At 40.1% G+C, this 20,624-nt stretch overlaps 1 long non-coding RNA gene and 1 other non-coding gene across 2 annotated transcripts in view; both read right to left on the bottom strand.

The window, feature by feature from the left end:
• The window catches only part of LOC147574799 (uncharacterized), a 62,426-nt gene that overhangs the window by 24,768 nt on the left and 17,034 nt on the right, over window positions 1–20,624 (bottom strand). The window contains exons 2-3 of the long non-coding RNA XR_015243516.1: window positions 9,528–9,770; window positions 2,261–2,366 (exon numbers count right to left, since the gene is read on the bottom strand). This is a non-coding gene — a long non-coding RNA (uncharacterized LOC147574799). The remainder of the gene's footprint in view (window positions 1–2,260; window positions 2,367–9,527; window positions 9,771–20,624) is intronic.
• LOC112868757 (U6 spliceosomal RNA) lies at window positions 5,729–5,834 on the bottom strand. The gene has a single exon (XR_003224352.1). It is a non-coding gene; the product is annotated as a U6 spliceosomal RNA (small nuclear RNA).

The raw sequence follows: 20,624 nt of genomic DNA, 5'->3' as shown, positions 1-20,624 counted from the left end.
TCCTGTGTGGAACAATAGCTGGGAGAGTGATTAACAAAGAAACAGAAATCTACAAAACCTACAAATCTGTAAGTGTTGCTTGCTGGGAATGTGACCAAGACTCAAATACAAAGTCATTATTAGTAGAGCCTGGGGATTAAGTGCATGGGTTTTGTAGTCAGGCAGATCTGAGAGCTAATCTGTCTGCCATTTATTAGACATGGTAGCTAACTTCTGTAAGCACAAATTTCCTCACTCTCAGGATGGGGACAATAATTCTACCTCAGGAATTTTGGAAGGATCACTTGAGAAAATGTACATGGTCTGCTTTAAAATTGCATCCTCAGTTTATCTCAGTACAACACTTGGGAGAGTGAGGAGTCAGGTCTTGCATTGAAGGGGCTGTTTTATCATGTATAACAGAGAAGGCTTGCATCCAGAATATCCTAAAAGTCATGAGATGAGCAGAGAATTGGGGGGAGCAATGAGCAAAAGAACTGAACAGGCACTTTTCAGGGGAAGACACCCAGGTAACCAATGAACATAGAAGAGGGTAGGCATTCAACTGCACTGTGTTGGGAAATGCAAAGCAAAACCATGATGGGCTGCCATTCACACTCACCAGCACAGCTAGCAAGAGGATGACTGACAATACCAAGTGTTGGTGAGAGTATAGTGTGGAATGAGAATTAATGCAGCCACTCTGGAAAATAGCTCAGCATTGTCTTCTGAAGTGGAGGATGAACATGGCCCACAGCCCAGCAATTCCATGTACATCAGGAAATGTCTGCAAGAATGTTCAATGATCATAATCTGGAATTGGCTCAGATGCTATTCAACAGTAAAGTGGATAAGTGCATTTATTTTCATGCAATGGAATGTTATATGTCAATAAAGATAAATTAATTTCTGCTGCATAAAACAATGAATCTCAAATGTGATATACAGCAAAAGAAACTGAACACGGAAGAACACATAGTGTGAGATTCCATGTTTGTGAAATTCACAAACTGCAAGACAAAACCCAACTGGGGAAAGACAAATTTGGTGATGAACAATCAAAAGGAACAGGGAAGTGATTACTTTAGATGTGAGAGTAGAGGCTACCTTTGATGGGGAACGTGGGGTTGGTGAGAAGGGAGGTACTTTCTGGAGGGCTAGCCGTGTTGTATTTCTTTTTTAATATAAGCAACATTTATATGAGTGTTTGCTTTGTGATAATTCTCTCAGATGTATATTTTTGTTCTGTAAACTCTTTCTGTATGTGTGTCATATTTCACAACAACAAGGCTAAGGAAAAGAAAATGCATATAAAATCTTCAGCACTATGTTGAGTTCTCATTAAATAATGTAGTTGTGGGTTTTCTTAATGTTAATTTAGCAATGCTTCGCTAGAACTGCAAAACTAGATGAAGGACTTCAAACTGACACCTCTCTGTCTAGTAGTAAAAGCTAAGAATGAGAAAGAATGTGCCCAGCCCATAGGTGCATCAGGAGATACAGCCAGACAAGGACTTTTTCCCCTGGTGTTAACCAAACAAGCAGGCTGCAGGCAACCGTAAGGCACAGCACCTTGTGAGGTCATGTCCAGCAGAACCCAGAATTACCTAGGCTGGGTAAACAAGATTTTCTGAAGGTAGGGACAGCTGTGGGCATTTTACCAAACCTTCACTGGTGATTCTAACCTGCAGCCAGGGTTGAGAAATCTGTACCTGGCCTGAGGTGGAGAATGGCAGCTGCTGCCACAGGAGCATCTGCTGCTCCCAAGGATAATACATACCCCAGAGATGGAGCAAAAGAGCCTGCAGCAGATACCATGCTCTCAAGGAATTTTGTGTGGCAGGCTGAGACGAGTAGTGAAGGGTGGGGGGAGAGCTGGTCCCCAACTCTGCCTCCTCCGGGTGACGAGTTGACCGAAGTTTGTTTCTTAAGGCATCAGAGCTTCTGTGTTCACAAGTAGTACCTTATGTCCCCTTCAATGCTTGATACTGGAATTAATTTTTCAGAGAAGGGTATAGGCATCCCTCAGGTTCAACATTATCCTGTGTAACCACCCATATACTGGATGCACAGACATAAGTTGTTGAAAATGTGATTTTCAGACCTCCTAAGAAATTTTGACTTTTTAACTACTAAAAAAGTTATAAGCTATTTCAATGCTGTAGCAATACCCAAAAATGTCAACTTACATATTTATGAGTCTTTCCCAATACATATGTGCCTCTAGAGACAAAAGACATGAATGAAGAAATGAAATGAAGGTAAGAGAAACTGAGCTTACCTGGGGGATGTGGCCCGGAAAGGATCCAGAGAACACCAGGGCAGCGTAGGTACGTCTCTGCACCTGCCATGAGTACAGCCTTTGTGTACAGCAACTCTGTTCAAATCTGATGCAAACACCTGGAGTTAGCATCCACCTCCACAGGTTAGGGGGCATGGTACCCAACAAGACTGTCCCCACTAAGATGCCAGCCACAAATTCAGGGATCCCCAGGCCATCTGCACTTCTGACCAAATGACGACAAGTCCAGGAGGTTCCCATTCCCAACTCTCCACCTTTGTTTCACTAATTCACTAGATTAACTCAAGGAGTTCAAGAAATCACTGTACTTAAAAACACAGTTTTTAAGATTTTAAGATTGAATAAAAGATTCAAATCAGGGCAGGACAAATGAAAAGATACATAGGGCAAGGTCTGAAAGAGTCATAAACACAGAGCTTCCATGCCCTCTCCCCAGGGAATGAGGGCACATCACCTTCCCAGCACATCAATATATTCACCAATCAGGAAGCTCTAACAAACTTCAGTGTCCAGAATTTTTACTGGGATTTTGTCACATAGCCATGATTGATGGAATCGTTGGTCATGTGATTGAACTCTATATCAAGCTTCTCTCTCCTCCTAGGAGGTCAGGCTGGCTCAAAGCACCAAACCTGCAATCACATGGCTGGCCTTTCTGGTGACCAGCCTCCATTCTGAGTCATCTTAAGATAAACTCTGGTACAATCCAAGGGGCTTATGAGTAACGAATTCCTATTACCCAGGAAATTCCTAGGAGTTAGTCTCATTCCTAGGAATGAAGGACAAAGGCCAGGCAAATTCCTTATATAACAAGCTTCATACTTTAGGACACCATGTTGTAGAAGAGGTAAAAGAGGATAGTTACATTACAAAGACTGAGCTTTTGTCTAAGAGCCATACGTAAGGGAATACTTAAACCAACCCTGATATGGAATGGGACTTTAGATAGACCAAATGGTCAAATTCAAAATGTTCTTTGTAAACCAAAATACTGTTTGTTAGCTAACAAGTTCAAAATGTACTGCCAGTCCACAAATTGTAGGCTCAGGGGGAAGATCAAAGCAGTTTCAAGGTTATGGAACTGACTAGCATCAACCAAATTTACCAAAGAATTTATATAAATCTGAGTAACAATATAGCAATTTACAACAAGGACTGTTTTGATTAGGTGATGGAGAATGATTGTACCAGTTTTTTGGTAATTCTTCCACCTACAGCAAAGCCAACATTCAGAGATAAATTAAATAAAAGAATTGTGCTTGGTGAGTATGGAATTGGAACAAAGGCAAACACCCATGTATTCTCACCTTTTGACCCTCTTTCCTACACTCCAGATGTACTATCACCCTTCTGTTTTCATAGTAGAATCTTTCCTTGGTCACGCTTATAATATTTGTTTATATGTAACCCTCACTTACATCCTATTATATTTTTTCAAGGACACATAAAGGTCATCTTAATTGACATTTGTCAGCCAAGATTTAACAAGTTTCCCTCAGTACATATTTGCACTAAACCGTAAGGCTTATCTCATACTCATATCCACTTTTAAATCAGTTATGACCAGTAACTTCTGGAGCATCAATTTCTGATTTTACCCCAGAATTTGGCCTGTACACCTTTGTATACCATGGAAGAATTTGGTCTGTGAGTATAATTCAAATTTGCCATTCAAGCCAGCCAGTGTTTACTTCTTCAGGCATGTGTGACTAATCATAGGCATTTATTACATGCTTAGTTGCCTAAGTGGTATGTCCTAAAGCTAGAGCCTTTTAAAATGTTGTTTTCTTGACATTTGGTTGTCCAATTGAAGCCTTTACATATCTTTCATCAGCAGAGCATGAATAAAGAGTGGAGTTACTTCAGAATGAGTCTGAGACAGTCCCAGGATTATGGAGAGGCTAGAGAGGCAGGAAGGAGAGAAGCTCAAAAATACAATGTTACTTCTGCCTGGATTGATCTCCAATGTGTACGTTTTTTTATTTTCCAAAATCATTAAATGAAAAGGCAGCTGTTCCAAGGATTCAAGCCCATGACTAGACATGACACTTTGCTTCAGTCATTCATTGCCAGCATCTGCTTGATATGCTGACATTTCAGAAGCCTTCATGATGGTTCATCCTTGGATCTAAAGGACTAGAGTTGGACACACAGATGGCATCCCAGCTGTGTATACACAACCCTGTTTTATCTGCCACCCACACCACATACAGTTTTGTCAAGATTCTGTCACAATGCCAATGTAGCTTCTTTGGGAGCAGTCATTAGAAGAAGAAATTGTTTTTGTCAGCTGCCCAGTGGAACAGGCCAGCCTGCTGAATGAAGCAGACTGGGCGTTCCATCTGTTTTCTCTTGGGAGTGGTCATGATACTTCTCATGAAGTATCTCAGTGGTGTGAGGCATGTGACAGATACGCCTCAGGGAACAGCACTGTGCTGTGAGCCAGGTAGTAACACCAAAGACTGTCAGAAATCAGTGTGGGCCTCGGTTAACCCTGGGTCAATGCCCATGTGGAGGAGCTCTTGTACTGGCAGTAGCAAAGCTCCTAAGGCCCACAGACTCATCATGTCAAAAACGAGAACTGTGATCCACCTCTCCAAACACCTTCTCTCTGTGCTTCCTGTCCCAGTCATCAGCACCACCATCTATCAAGAAACCAGAAATCTCTCTTGGGTCACCTTCCCTCACCTCTCAGCAACCCATCGAGTTCAGCCATATGCCCTCTGAATTTTCTCAAATCTATCCACTTTTCTCCATCCCTAATGCCCTAGTTCAACTGGCATTGGGTATGTCCCTCCTGAAAAACTCTGACAGCTTCCTAACTGATCATCTTCATCTGCTGCCCCTCTGCTTGGTCTCCACCCTAGTCCAGGGCGATTTTTATTTATTTATTTATTTTTTTAATTTGAGAGAGAAAGAGAAAGAGCACAAGCAGGAAGGGAAGAGCAGAGAGAGAGGGAAAGAACTGTAAGCAGGCTCCAGGCTCAGCACAGAGCCCGACTCTGGTTTGGTCCCATAGACCCTGGGATCATGACTTGAGCTGAAATCAAGAGTCAGACGTTCAACTGACTGAGCCACCCAGGCACCCCGAGGGTAATTTTTTAAAATACAAACATATCACTGCCCTGATGAAAGTCTCCACAATCTCCCACTGGTTTCAGGACACAGATCATCAATATCCAGGTTTGATGCCTCTGCTTGCAACTCCACCTTCATCTTGGGCCACCGACCACCTCCCTCAAATCTTGACAGACCAGCTTTGCTGGCTTTGCTCTCAAATGTCTCACTAGACATGTCTACCAGCTCTTCCTTCTGCTTGCAGCAGAACCTTCTCAACACCATCCCCCTCTGTTTTATTATCGTAAAATAGACACAACATAAAATGTACCATTTCAACCATTTTAAGTATACAGCTGAATAGCATTAAATACATTTGTGTTGTCATGCAAAAATACAGAACGTGTCACTAGTTGCATGTCAGTCTTATGCAGGGACTATGCTAATCTTCACTGTATTGTTCCAGTTCTAGTCTATGTGCTGCTGAAGTGAGTACTCACCCTCTTCTGACTATCAAGTCTGACCCATCCTGCATATCTTAGCTTTAGTCACTTATTCAGGGAAGCCTTCCAAGACCAGGCCCATCCCTTGTCACATGAGTGACATGATTGTCTGATTGGTGTCTGCTCCCCTCACTAGATTGTGAGTGAGCTCCATTAGGGCAGAACTCAGGATGTAGAGGAGTGGTAGGCACATAGTAGCTCAGAGCATCCTAGTTAAATGAGTAAGTGAATAAATGAATCAATGAAACAATGAAGAAATGCAATTCTACCCACAGTAAAGACCACCTTGGCACTATTGTAGAAAACAATAAAATTCTGCATTGTCTTAAACTCCATTCCAGAGTAGGATCTTGGCTTCATCTTTGGAGAGGGTTTTTTGTTTTGGGTTTTTTTTCCCCTTTTCTCAAATAGAAAAATTACTAATTTGGGCTTTACCTCTCATAAAAAAAGAAAATACATGGTAGTCTTTAAATAGTGTGTTTTCTTTTCATTCTATTTATTGAGGTTTTAAAACAACTGAGTCTAGTGTTAGAGCTCTGCAGCAGTTTGTAATTTCTAAAAACTAATGTAAAGTAGAGCTTATTTGGCACAAGTCTGCAAGACACTAAGCATGATCCTGCCCCACAATATCTGCACAGAAGCCCCTACCATCCATAAGGTACTAGTGGGGTCTGGAGATGGCTTCCCTTGGAACCTGAGGTTGTCTGCACCCACCAAGTTCACAGAAAACTCGTCATGCTCACCTCCAGGAAGCCCTGCTGTGGGCCAGAAATAGCAGATCTAGGCTTTCATGGGACCAAGGACTCCAACCCTGAGTTACAGCAAGGACAGCTGACACACACATTACCCTTCACACTTTAAGTGTTATTCATAACACCAGGAGCTAGGGATCAACATCATCATCAACAACAGTATCCTAATTTTACAGATGAGGGGAAAACATTCAGAGGTCAAGCAGCGGGTCCAATATCTCTCAGTTGGGGCTTTTTCTTTTCATTTCATTTTGCTCTATATGACATTAACTGCTGCACTTTCAGAGGCAACTTCTATTATAATGGAACCCTTGAAGTGGTATAAACAAAGATTCTCTGGCCACTGTGCACTTGGACAAAGCCATAGAAAGTAGAAAGAAATGTGGCCTATGATTATAAAGCCCTTGAATATGACTGAACACTTAGCACTGATTGTACAGTCTGGTTTTTCAATGTGTGTTGACTCACTGGCTGATGAAAAGTCTGAGAAGAGGTATCACATAGTGATCAAGACTGCCTGGTAACACACAAAACCCTAAAAAGCTCTGGGCCCAAGAACTGTCCCCCAGGCTCTGTGTCCACTGCAGAGTGTCCTTGTGCAGACACAGGCTGGGAGCTGGTTCCTGTCCTGGCTTTCTGCCATTTCACTTTATCTTGGGGGAAAAGCTAGAATGCTCTCTGCCTCCAGGCATAGCATCTGGTAGGCGGGTCCCCCGGGTTTCCTCTAAATCCTGACTGTCCCCACCCTCTTCATGGAGAAGGTGGTAAAGAGCACACTAATCTCTCGGATCAAAGCAAGAACGAAATGCATAACGCTCCCACTGCAAGATCAGAGCATGCTTAGATAACCCCGTGGGCTCTTGGCTGAGGAGGCAATGAGAGAGAGGCGCCTGTCCTGAGGTCACAGACTGAAACCCTCTGACACCTGTCCTTTTGCCACCACCACCCCTGTCCAGCCTTGGCACCACTGAGCCAAAGTTTCCAGTGACCAAAAATGTCCCTCAGTCTGGCATCTCCCATCTCCCCATTAGGTTTTCCTTTTTTTGTATCACAAATCTGCCTTTCATCACCTCTGCCTCGTGTTCTCCTCAGCACCACACTCCCTGTGACCCTCACCTCCTCTTCCCTTGGCCACAGCTCATTTCTTTTCATGTCCACTGTCAGAACTCCAACTGGAGCTGAATGTGAGTGACTTAGCTTTATTAACATAGCAATGTGTACTTACATCCCTCAATTCTTTATTATCTACTTCCATCTTATGTTTTCCAAAGTTCCTTTGTTTAACAAAGAAATCTTTCCAGAGTTCCTTCATCTTACACAAGTAAGATGGTCTCACTTCCACTTAATGCAGAAAGGTCTTCAAATTTGGGGATGGGGAGCATGTTATTTTCATGTTTTTAAAAGTTACCATCACTATTGTTACTATGATTATGATTAAGCATTAATTCCCACTGTGATTCCTACTTATAAAATTCTCTCCTGATATAAAAAGCTTCTGTTTTTGTATTTCCTGAAATAAAGGGTTTTATGGTTGAATCTTAACTTTGTCAGCCTAAGAACAATTTCCACTCACCGCATATTACCATCCATACCTGTTCATTTTCTCCCTAAGGTGTGTGTTCTCACACAAGGACACATTGTGTGTGTAAAAGGCACCAAGAACATGCCTGTGGTCAAGGAGAACAACACCCTGCTTGTTCAGGTATTTATTCCTGTTCTTTTAACTTTTCCTTGCTTTTCAGAAAAAATTAATGCTCTGAGAAAACCACAAGTAGTTGTAGAGAAAAATACTAATGATTTATTGAGGGGAAGTTCTTACAATATCCATTATCAAGTGCTTATTTGCTCTTAGTACTTACAGTTTAAGTCATTTAAAATTATTCATGATCATGTATTTTGAAGTGCTCATTTAACAAACTTACTGTTGAAATTATGGAATGGAAAGGCTGCAGAAGAGGCACTGAAGACGGACACACTGAGTTGGAAACCTCTGTGCAGCTTTCTTCTGCTAATGTCAAAAGGGCTAATCTGAAAGCCCTTTTGCAAAGGGGCTACAAAGCATGGCATCATGCTGAGAGTTAAATTTCTTAGTTCACTGAAAGCAAAACAAATGATTGCCATGCATTGCTATGTGTGATCATTCAGTGTGTGTAGGAGGATTTGTGTCTTGTAACAACAACAAACTAACTAACTCTGGAAGCTGAAGATGAGGGGCCCATAAGCACAAGTAGCTGGCTAGGGAAGCAGCTGTGGTGATGTTAGGCATTGTCCTAACCAGACATTTATCATTGAGTGAGTATCAACCTGACTTCTTGATGCTTCAAAAGTATAAACAAGATGATTTATAGGGACTTGAAATCTCATTTGTAAGAACAAAATTAGTATAATGAGCCCAACATGCAACTGGTTAGAGGCTAAGAAGTTTTCCTGAATAAGGGGCAGTTTCCTTCTACTTCCTATTATTTCACTTTGCCAAGCATCGTCCTCCATTTTTGTGCCTTGATTTGCTACTATGGAAAAATTCCCCCCAAAATAACTTTATTATGATGCTCTCATTCTTACTCAGTAATTTGTTCTCTTACCTATCACCCCTATAGAAAACCTATTCTGAACATGTGGAGACTTTGTACTTATTGGGGGTCCAAAAGTGGGAAGACACAACTAGAAATTTAATAACATAGTATTATTGCTAGCCCTTTTTACTATCAGGCCTAAATATGTTCTAATTTAAATAATGCCTTATACACAGCACTCAATACTGGTTTTCCAGATTAGAACATAAGATATAAACAAACATTTCAATCATTTAGAGTTGTGAAGTATACCCTTCAAATGTAACCACTAACCCTGAAGACAGATATTATCTATCGCTATATAACAAATTACCCCAAAATTTACTGGTTTAAAATAACAATAAACATTAATATCTCTTACAGTTTTGTGGGAGCAGCTTAATCAAGTGGTTCTGCCTCCAGATCTCTCACAAGGTTGTAGTCAAAATGCAGATCAGGGCTTCAGGAATCTGATGGTTTCAAAGGCCGGAAGACCTACGTGCATACTGGCCAATTCACAATGCTGGCAAGTTGGTACTGGTTGTTGGTTTGAGTCCTCATTTCCACACCATGTGTGCTCTCCTCAAGGCTGCTTGAATGTCTCCATAACATAATGGCTGGCTCCCTACAGAGCAAACAGATTCTAAGAGAGAGAAGTTAGTGGAACCTACATCTTTTTATGACCTAGAATTGGACATCAACACAGCATCACTTCTGTTCATTAGAAGTGAGTCACCATGTCCTATCCACATTGCAGGGGTAAGGAATTAAGCTCCACATGTTGAAGAGAAGAGTGTCAAACAATTTGCAGGCCTGTTTTAAAAATATCATTGGTTATATGGGGTGCCTGGGTAGTTCAGTCAGTTAAGCATCCAACTCTTGATTTTGGCCAGGTTATGATCTCGCGGTTCACGAGCTCGAGCCCCAAATTGGGCTTCTTGCTGACAGCACGGAGCCTGCTAAGAATTCTCTCCCTCTCTCTGTCTGCCCCTCCCTTGCTTGCACGTGCTTGCCCTCTCTCTCTCTCTCTCTCTCAAAATAAATCATTTTTAAAAAGTATCAGTGAGGGGTGTCTGGGTGGCTCAGTTGGTTAAGCAAGCATCTGACTTCGGCTCAGGTCATGATCTCACGGTCCGTGAGTTCGAGCCCTGCGTCAGGCTCTGTACTGACAACTCAGAGCCTGGAGCCTATTTCAGATTCTGTGTCTCCCTCTCTCTCTGACCTTCCCCTGTTCATGCTCTGTCTCTCTCTGTCTCAAAAATAAATAAACGTTAAAAAAAATTAAAAAAAAGTATCAGTGTTATAGATAAATGTAAATTATCTTTAAATCCTTATAGCTTATTTTGAGGTATAATTTATATAAAGTAAAATTCATAAATCTTAAGTGGACAGCTGAGTGACTTTTTATATGAGTATATACCCATGTAATCACCATCTAGATAAAAATATATAACATTTTCAGTTCCTTAGAAAGTTCCATCATATGAATTCCTTTGAATTTTTTATGTACGCAATCACCATCTACAAATAAAGATACCTTTAATTCTTCCTTTTTGACCTTTATAATTTTCATTTCTTTTTCTTGACTTTCTGTACTGTTAGGACCTCCACTACAAGATTGAGTAGAATGTGATATGAGTGAACTTCCTGGTCTTTTTCTTGACTTAGGGGGTATATATTTGGTATTTCACCATGTTTATCTGTAAATTGTTTTATAGGTAACTTTTATCAGATTGAGGAATCTCTGTTCTACTCCTAATCTGATTAAGCTTTGGCAGCAGAAGCATAAATGAAATCACAATTTATGATTTTACTATTGTTCATAGCTTTACACATTAGTCAGGGTATTGCCTTTAGCTACTAATATTCTTTATCTAATTTAGAAAAAAATCATGCCAGGTCTGTACATAAAAAAATATTGCGCAGGTAGTCCTCAAGTTCCAAATACACTGATCTTCAAATGTACATTTGTCAGTTCTTTGGAAATTGCAAGACTTTGTCATATGGAAGCTTAATTATGCTTGGTGCTTAACCATGGAGGTCAACTACAAAAAGAGTATTGAATCCACTTTAAGTGCAAAGTATGGTCTGTGCTACTGATGGGGGTGGCCATGGCATTTTGAAGAGAAATGGGAGGAAGAACAGATGAAACCCAGCAGCAGCAGCAGCAGCAGCAGCAGCATGTGAGGAGGGTAGTGCTCACCTCCACAGACTCCCAGAGCTGCCCCAAAGCTAGATGTGGCTGACATTTGTGAATCAGCATCATATGATGCTCTCTGAACCCTGCCACGTGGTAAAGAATTCTTAAGAGTCGCAACCTGCAATTTACACAGCTTTAAAAGCAATAAATTTTAAAATGAGACCATTTGAATAGCACTGACAAAATGTTCTTAAATTTATTGTCACATTTACTCTTCACAGCAGCCCTGTGAGGTTAACATCTACATTTTTCAGAAGAGGACACTGAAACTTGGAAACATTCAGTGACTTGCTCAATATCTCCTGGCTTACGAGGACTACACCCAAACCTGACCCAACACTCCAGGTATATAATCTTTTTGCTGCATTATGTTGGTAACTGTTTGCCTGACAATTTTTAATGTTTTTTAATTGCTTCAGCAGGGGTGTTCATGCTTAATGTAATTTTAATGTTGCTTTCCTTAGTGTAAATTGAAGGAAGTGTTTTTAGATTCCCAGCTCTTGGTCTCAGTACATTTAGCCATTTGGATGAACAAATAGAGAAAGTCTTTCTTCCTCCTCCAGCACATGAACCTTTTTCACATTTTAAGAATTCTGCTCCAGGCATCAAGGAATGAGAGTGTAACAAAGCTGATAAGAGAATAATTCTATAATTTGGCAACTAATCTAAATATGACACACCTAATAATGAATGAAATGACTAATAATGAATGAAAATCATTCAGCAGCATCATTTCATTCATGTCAGCACATCTGTTTCCCATCACCATGTTGAAGGCCCTGTCTTGGGCACTATTAAAGATATGACTGATTCTTCAGATAACAAATTTCAATTTATGAATACTTCCTAATGTAGATGTCAGCATCATCCTTGTGTTTCAGGTAAGATAAAAAACCACAGAACACACACAAGAACACTGTAGGATATACACATTTTAGTGTATTTTTTTATTTTTAATTTCTTTTTAAAAATTTTTTAATGTTTACTTATTTTTGAGAAAGAGAGAAAGAGAGACAGAGAGACCATGAGTGGGGAGGGGCAGAGAGAGAGGGACACACAGAATTTGAAGCTGGCTCCAGGCTCCCAGTACAGAGCTGACACAAGGCTCAAACTCATGACTGTGAGATCATGACCTGAGTCAAAGTCTGACGCTTAACTGATGAGCCACTCACGTGCCCCAGGACATACACATTTTAGATTCAGATTGATTTTCAGAGTAAGTTGTGGTCTGCAGTGCTGCTGGAGAGGCTGCTTTGATACCAGACCAGGAGGCAGTGGTGAGCCAGATAGGGATGTCTCAGGCGTCTATGTAGAGTGAAAGCCTTGTTTAACACAGGACACTTACATGAGCCAGAGGAGAATGGCATTAGGGCACAGAGAGACCCAGTGAGCTAATCACTAGGTGACCCTGAGGTTTCTGAGGTGACTGCAGATCCATCTAAAGGGCTGGTCAGAGGGCAGCTGGCTGGGCTGGGTGTGTGCAAAGGTAGCTCTGATGGACAGACCCAGCAAGGACAACAAAGGGGCTCTCAGTGTTTACATAATAAATGATGGCCTCTAAGGAAGGCAGACTCATACTTTCTCAAGGTTTTCTATTTGTATCAGATCAATCAGTGTCAAATATGAAAGAGCATCTTTCCAAAGGCCATGAATATTAGTCTCGTTTGCTTTGTAAACAAGGACTGAAGGCTTCAAAGTCATTATGTCATCACTTCTCGGATTCTGAATGTTCGAGTAGAGCTAATTGCTCTGTCTTTGCTAATATTCTTCTTAAATCATTGATTGGATCAGCCCATGAAACATGAGAGTTCAGAACAAAGATAGAGTTTTCCAAAAGTGGATCTGCAGCAGGATTTGAGTTTGACTTTCACCTCCTTAATTTTCTGTCATTCCCTTGGGGAAGAACCCCATGATCTAAATGATCTAAACAGTTGGTAGAAGGCTCTTTCAGGGCTCTAGATAGTCTGAAATCTTTGTTTTTCTTTCAACTCTTCTAGACATTTATATCGAAGTGCCCCTGCCATGTCTTGTATGACTGTCTACCTAGGTTTCAGACAGTTCCCCTGTCCAGCATGCAGTCAGGCATAAATCACTTCCCACAGGTAGAAGGGTGACAAGTACCCCTACCCACGTCCCCCCACCTCAGGAGCATCAGAAGACGAAGACTTCTGCAGAGGACTTGGTCCTCACTGGAGGTCCTCACACTAAAGTCTGTTCGTTCATCATTTCCTGACAGGTGATTATTTCTTGAGCTAGTTACTTTCTTCTTTAAACAAGATCTCTATACAGTATCAGGGGAAATGAGTCTGTGACTCTTCCACCAGGCATTTTTTCAAGGGCTTTCCAATGACATTTTCATAATTTCCACACTCTCATCTATTTACAGTTTGTGGAGTTCTCTGAGCTCTGGTTTATATCTTTGTATGCTCTATTCTTGTCCTTTGAGATAATGCTTTCAGAGCTTTGCCATTCTGCTGTGAGGCCTGTGTCTTACTCATATCAGAAGAATTAATGCCAAGGAGGCAAGGTCCTGGTTGTTTAATTTGGAAAGGCTCATTGTTGTTCATTCCTCTGAGGTCCTGCTTGAGACAGGTTTATCAAGTTCCTACATGTGATTTTTATGGCTCTTCCATCTAAGTACAAAAGTAGGCGTCAGTAATCATTATATCAAATAAACTGACTCAGAACTTTAATTAAGACTAATATAAGTATGTTAAGACTTAAATTTTTTTCTACTCTATTACTTTGTTGTTTAATTACTAATTTATAGTTAAAGAGCAGTATTAAAAAGAGTAGTACAGAGTCAAATAGTAAAGAATGTGGTTAAACTCTGGCACAGGAAACCTCTCAGTAAACACTTTAAAAGGACATAGATTAAGTCTCAGTGATGCACAGAAAAACTACAGGCTTTGATTACTCTCATTGCTTTTCATCTCTTTCCATTATTTACTGTTTGGGCCTCTTTAGTGAAGGGGCTTTGTTCTGTTCCTAATTGTCAGTCTTCCATAATTTCACAACAGCAAGTGAGAAATGTCTTAAATGAGAAAAGCTCATTTCTATTTAGCTTTCTAGTCATTCCGCAGAACTGGAGTTTTATATAATTTGAGATTGCTTTGAGAGTCTTCTATTACTCATTACTCTGAGTGTTTTCTAATCACTAATCATGGCTCACTAAATGTCAAATGTTCATCTAGTGATTTATGTTCTTGTTTCACAGATTTCCTTAATTGTTTCTACATAAACCCAAGAAATAGTAATTTGAAGAACTGGATGTTTTGGAAGATATATCATTAGTTTATAATCTCCTCTGATAAAACCTGAAGTACTGGACCAACAGATATGAAGCAGTGTGTTAGTCACAGGACCTTGCCTCAGAGGAGACCATGTTTCAAGTGTCGGGCCAGTAGATGCAAAAGAGTCCACTTACTTCCTAGAAATGAGTGCTCTACAGCAAGAAACTGTGTGCTCTCAGCCTTTCCTGTGGGATCAAATGCACTAGTGACAAATAATAACATGATATCCTTTTCTGCTTTAATTTTTTTATTGTAGTATAATTGACATCCCATGTTATATTAGTTTAAGGTGTACAACATAATTATTCAACACTTGCACATATTGTGAAATGATCACCACAATAAGTCTAGTTATTATCTGTCACCATACAAAGTTATAAAAAAAATTTCTGTGATAAAAACTGTTAAGATTTGCTTTCTTAACAACTTTCAAATTTGCAATACAATAATATTGACTACAGTCACTATGGTGTACCTTATATCCCCATGACTTAATAATTGCATAACTGGAAGTTTGTACTCCTTGATCCCCTTCACCCATTTCGCCCACTCTTCCAACCCCCTTCCCTCTAGCAACAACCAGTCTATTCTTTCTATCTATGAGTTTGGTTTGGTTTTGTGTGTTCATTACCTTTGCTTTTTATGTTCCACGTGTAAGTGAAATCATATGGTATTTGTCTTTCTCTGTCTGGCTTATTTCACTATTATGCTAACATAATGCCCTCAAAGTCAATTCATGTTGTTGAAAATGACAAGATTTTATTTTTTGTGGCTGAGTAGTATTGCATATATATATATATATATATATATATATATATATATATATATACACCTTTTCAAATTAGTATTTTATTTTCTTCAGATAAATACTCAGAAATGAAATTGCTGGATTGCATGGTAATTTTTTTTTAATTTATATATGAAATTTATTGTCAAATTGTTTTCCATACAACACCCAGTGCTCATCCCAAAAGGTGCCCTCCTCAATACCCATCACCCACCCTCTCCTCCCTCCCACCCCCCATCAACCCTTAGTTTGTTCTCAGTTCTCAACAGTCTCTTATGCTTTGGCTCTCTCCCACTCTAACCTCTTTTTTTTTTTTTTTTTTCCTTCCCCTCCCCCATGGGTTCCTGTTAAGTTTCTCAGGATCCACATAAGAGTGAAACCATATGGTATCTGTCTTTCTCTGTATGGCTTATTTCACTTAGCATCACACTCTCCAGTTCCATCCACGTTGCTACAAAAGGCCATATTTCATTTTTTCTCATTGCCACGTAGTATTCCATTGTGTATATAAACCACAATTTCTTTATCCATTCATCAGTTGATGGACATTTAGGCTCTTTCCATAATTTGGCTATTGTTGAGAGTGCTGCTATAAACATTGGGGTACACGTGCCCCTATGCATCAGTACTCCTGTATCCCTTGGGTAAATTCCTAGCAGTGCTATTGCTGGGTCATAGAGTAGGTCTATTTTTAATTTTCTGAGGAACCTCCACACTGCTTTCCAGAGCGGCTGCACCAGTTTGCATTCCCACCAACAGTGCAAGAGGGTTCCCGTTTCTCCACATCCTCTCCAGCATCTATAGTCTCCTGATTTGTTCATTTTGGCCACTCTGACTGGCGTGAGGTGATACCTGAGTGTGGTTTTGATTTGTATTTCCCTGATAAGGAGCGACGCTGAACATCTTTTCATGTGCCTGTTGGCCATCCGGATGTCTTCTTTAGAGAAGTGTCTATTCATGTTTTCTGCCCATTTCTTCACTGGGTTATTTGCTTTTCGGGTGTGGAGTTTGGTGAGCTCTTTATAGATTTTGGATACTAGCCCTTTGTCCGATATGTCATTTGCAAATATCTTTTCCCATTCCGTTGGTTGCCTTTTAGTTTTGTTGGTTGTTTCCTTTGCTGTGCAGAAGCTTTTGATCTTCATAAGGTCCCAGTAATTCACTTTTGCTTTTAATTCCCTTGCCTTTGGGGATGTGTCGAGTAAGAGATTGCTACGGCTGAGGTCAGAGAGGTCTTTTCCTGCTTTCTCCTCTAAGGTTTTGATGGTTTCCTGTCTCACATTCAGGTCCTTTATCCATTTTGAGTTTATTTTTGTGAATGGTGTGAGAAAGTGGTCTAGTTTCAACCTTCTGCATGTTGCTGTCCAGTTCTCCCAGCACCATTTGTTAAAGAGACTGTCTTTTTTCCATTGGATGTTCTTTCCTGCTTTGTCAAAGATGAGTTGGCCATATTTTTAAGGGTCTAGTTCTGGGGTTTCCATTCTATTCCATTGGTCTATGTGTCTGTTTTTGTGCCAATACCATGCTGTCTTGATGATGACAGCTTTGTAGTAGAGGCTAAAGTCTGGGATTGTGATGCCTCCTGCTTTGGTCTTCTTCTTCAAAATTACTTTGGCTATCCGGGGCCTTTTGTGGTTCCATATGAATTTTAGGATTGCTTGTTCTAGTTTCGAGAAGAATGCTGGTGCAATTTTGATTGGGATTGCATTGAATGTGTACATAGCTTTGGGTAGTATTGACATTTTGACAATATTTATTCTTCCAATCCATGAGCAGGGAATGTCTTTCCATTTCTTTAAATCTTCTTCAATTACCTTCATAAGCTTTCTATAGTTTTCAGCATACAGATCCTTTACATCTTTGGTTAGATTTATTCCTAGGTATTTTATGCTTCTTGGTGCAGTTGTGAATGGGATCAGTTTCTTTATTTGTCTTTCTGTTGCTTCATTGTTAGTGTATAAGAATGCAACTGATTTCTGTACATTGATTTTGTATCCTGCAACTTTGCTGAATTCATGTCTCAGTTCTAGCAGACTTTTGGTGGAGTCTATCGGATTTTCCATGTATAGTATCATGTCATCTGCAAAAAGCGAAAGCTTGACTTCATCTTTGCCAATTTTGATGCCTTTGATTTCCTTTTGTTGTCTGATTGCTGATGCTAGAACTTCCAGCACTATGTTAAACAACAGCGGTGAGAGTGGGCATCCCTGTCGTGTTCCTGATCTCAGGGAAAAAGCTCTCAGTTTTTCCCCGTTGAGGATGATGTTAGCTGTGGGCTTTTCATAAATGGCTTTTATGATCTTTAAGTATGTTCCTTCTATCCCGACTCTCTCAAGGGTTTTTATTAAGAAAGGGTGCTGGATTTTGTCAAAGGCCTTTTCTGCATCGATTGACAGGATCATATGGTTCTTCTCTTTTTTTTTGTTAATGTGATGTATCACGTTGATTGATTTGCGAATGTTGAACCAGCCCTGCATCCCAGGAATGAATCCCACTTGATCATGGTGAATAATTCTTTTTATATGCCGTTGAATTCGATTTGCTAGTATCTTATTGAGAATTTTTGCATCCATATTCATCAGGGATATTGTCCTGTAGTTCTCTTTTTTTACCGGGTCTCTGTCTGGTTTAGGAATCAAAGTAATACTGGCTTCATAGAATGAGTCTGGAAGTTTTCCTTCCCCTTCTATTTCTTGGAATAGCTTGACAAGGATAGGTATTATCTCTGCTTTAAACGTCAGGTCGAACTCCCCTGGGAAGCCATCTGGTCCTGGACTCTTATTTGTTGGGAGATTTTTGATAACCGATTCAATTTCTTCGCTGGTTATGGGTCTGTTCAAGCTTTCTATTTCCTCCTGATTGAGTTTTGGAAGAGTGTGGGTGTTCAGGAATTTGTCCATTTCTTCCAGGTTGTCCAATTTGTTGGCATATAATTTTTCATAGTATTCCCTGATGATTGTTTGTATCTCTGAGGGATTGGTTGTAATAATTCCATTTTCATTCATGATTTTATCTATTTGGGTCATCTCCCTTTTCTTTTTGAGAAGCCTGGCTAGAGGTTTGTCAATTTTGTTTATTTTTTCAAAAAACCAACTCTTGGTTTCGTTGATCTGCTCTACAGTTTTTTTAGATTCTATATTGTTTATTTCTGCTCTGATCTTTATTATTTCTCTTCTTCTGCTGGGTTTAGGCTGCCTTTGCTGTTCTGCTTCTATTTCCTTTAGGTGTGCTGTTAGATTTTGTATTTGGGATTTTTCTTGTTTCTTGAGATAGGCCTGGATTGCAATGTATTTTCCTCTCAGGACTGCCTTCGCTGCGTCCCAAAGCGTTTGGATTGTTGTATTTTCATTTTCGTTTGTTTCCATATATTTTTAAATTTCTTCTCTAATTGCCTGGTTGACCCACTCATTCGTTAGGAGGGTGTTCTTTAACCTCCATGCTTTTGGAGGTTTTCCAGACTTTTTTCTGTGGTTGATTTCAAGCTTCATAGCATTGTGGTCTGAAAGTATGCATGGTATGATTTCAATTCTTGTAAACTTATGAAGGGCTGTTTTGTGACCCAGTATGTGATCTGTGTTGGAGAATGTTCCATGTGCACTCGAGAAGAAAGTATATTCTGTTGCTTTGGGATGCAGAGTTCTAAATATATCTGTCAAGTCCATCTGATCCAATGTCTCATTCAGGGCCCTTGTTTCTTTATTGACTGTGCGTCTAGATGATCTATCCATTTCTGTAAGTGGGGTGTTAAAGTCCCCTGCAATTACCACATTCTTATCAATAAGGTTGCTTATGTTTATGAGTAATTGTTTTATATATTTGGGCGCTCCGGTGTTCGGCGCATAGACATTTATAATTGTTAGCTCTTCCTGATGGATAGACCCTGTCACTATTATATAATGTCCTTCTTCATCTCTTGTTACAGCCTTTAATTTAAAGTCTAGTTTGTCTGATATAAGTGTGGCTACTCCAGCTTTCTTTTGGCTTCCAGTAGCATGATAAATAGTTCTCCATCCCCTCACTCTCAATCTAAAGGTGTCCTCAGGTCTAAAATGAGTCTCTTGTAGACAGCAAATAGATGGGTCTTGTTTTTTTATCCATTCTGATACCCTATGTCTTTTGGTTGGCGCATTTAATCCATATACATTCAGTGTTATTATAGAAAGATATGGGTTTAGAGTCATTGTGATGTCTGTATGTTTTATGCTTGTAGTGATGTCTCTGGTACTTTGTCTCACAGGGTCCCCCTTAGGATCTCTTGTAGGGCCGGTTTAGTGGTGACAAATTCCTTCAGTTTTTGTTTGTTTGGGAAGACCTTTATCTCTCCTTCTATTCTAAATGACAGACTTGCTGGATAAAGGATTCTCGGCTGCGTATTTTTTCTGTCTAGCACACTGAAAATCTCGTGCCAATTCTTTCTGGCCTGCCAAGTTTCAAAAGAGAGATCAGTCACGAGTCTTATAGGTCTCCCTTTATATGTGAGGGCACGTTTACCCCTTGCTGCTTTCAGAATTTTCTCTTTATCCTTGTATTTTGCCAGTTTCACTATGATATGTCGTGCAGAAGATCGATTCAAGTTACGTCTGAAGGGAGTTCTCTGTGCCTCTTGGATTTCAATGCCTTTTTCCTTCCCCACTTCAGGGAAGTTCTCAGCTATTATTTCTTCAAGTACCCCTTCAGCACCTTTCCCTCTCTCTTCCTCCTCTGGGATACCAATTATGCGTATATTATTTCTTTTTAGTGTATCACTTAGTTCTCTAATTTTCCCCTCATACTCCTGGATTTTTTTATCTCTCTTTTTCTCAGCTTCCTCTTTTTCCATAACTTTATCTTCTAGTTCACCTATTCTCTCCTCTGCCTCTTCAATCCGAGCCGTGGTGGTTTCTATTTTGTTATGCATTTCGTTTAAAGCGTTTTTCAGCTCCTCGTGACTGTTCCTTAGTCCCTTGATCTCTGTAGCAAGAGATTCTCTGCTGTCAGCTATACTGTTTTCAAGCCCAGCGATTAATTTTATGACTATTATTCTAAATTCACTTTCTGTTATATTATTTAAATCCTTTTTGATCAGCTCATTAGCTGTTGTTATTTCCTGGAGATTCTTCTGAGGGGAATTCTTCCGCTTGGTCATTTTGGATAGTCCCTGGCGTGGTGAGGACCTGCAGGGCACTTCCCCTGTGCTGTGGTGTATAACTGGAGTTGGTG

This window comes from Puma concolor, chromosome D4 (assembly GCF_028749965.1).
Source record: "Puma concolor isolate L17-30 chromosome D4, mPumCon1.1.hap2, whole genome shotgun sequence".
Classification (NCBI taxonomy): Eukaryota; Metazoa; Chordata; class Mammalia; order Carnivora; family Felidae; genus Puma; species Puma concolor.
The sequence above is the reverse complement of the archived record's forward strand: the minus strand, read 5'-3'. Positions and strand labels throughout refer to the sequence as shown.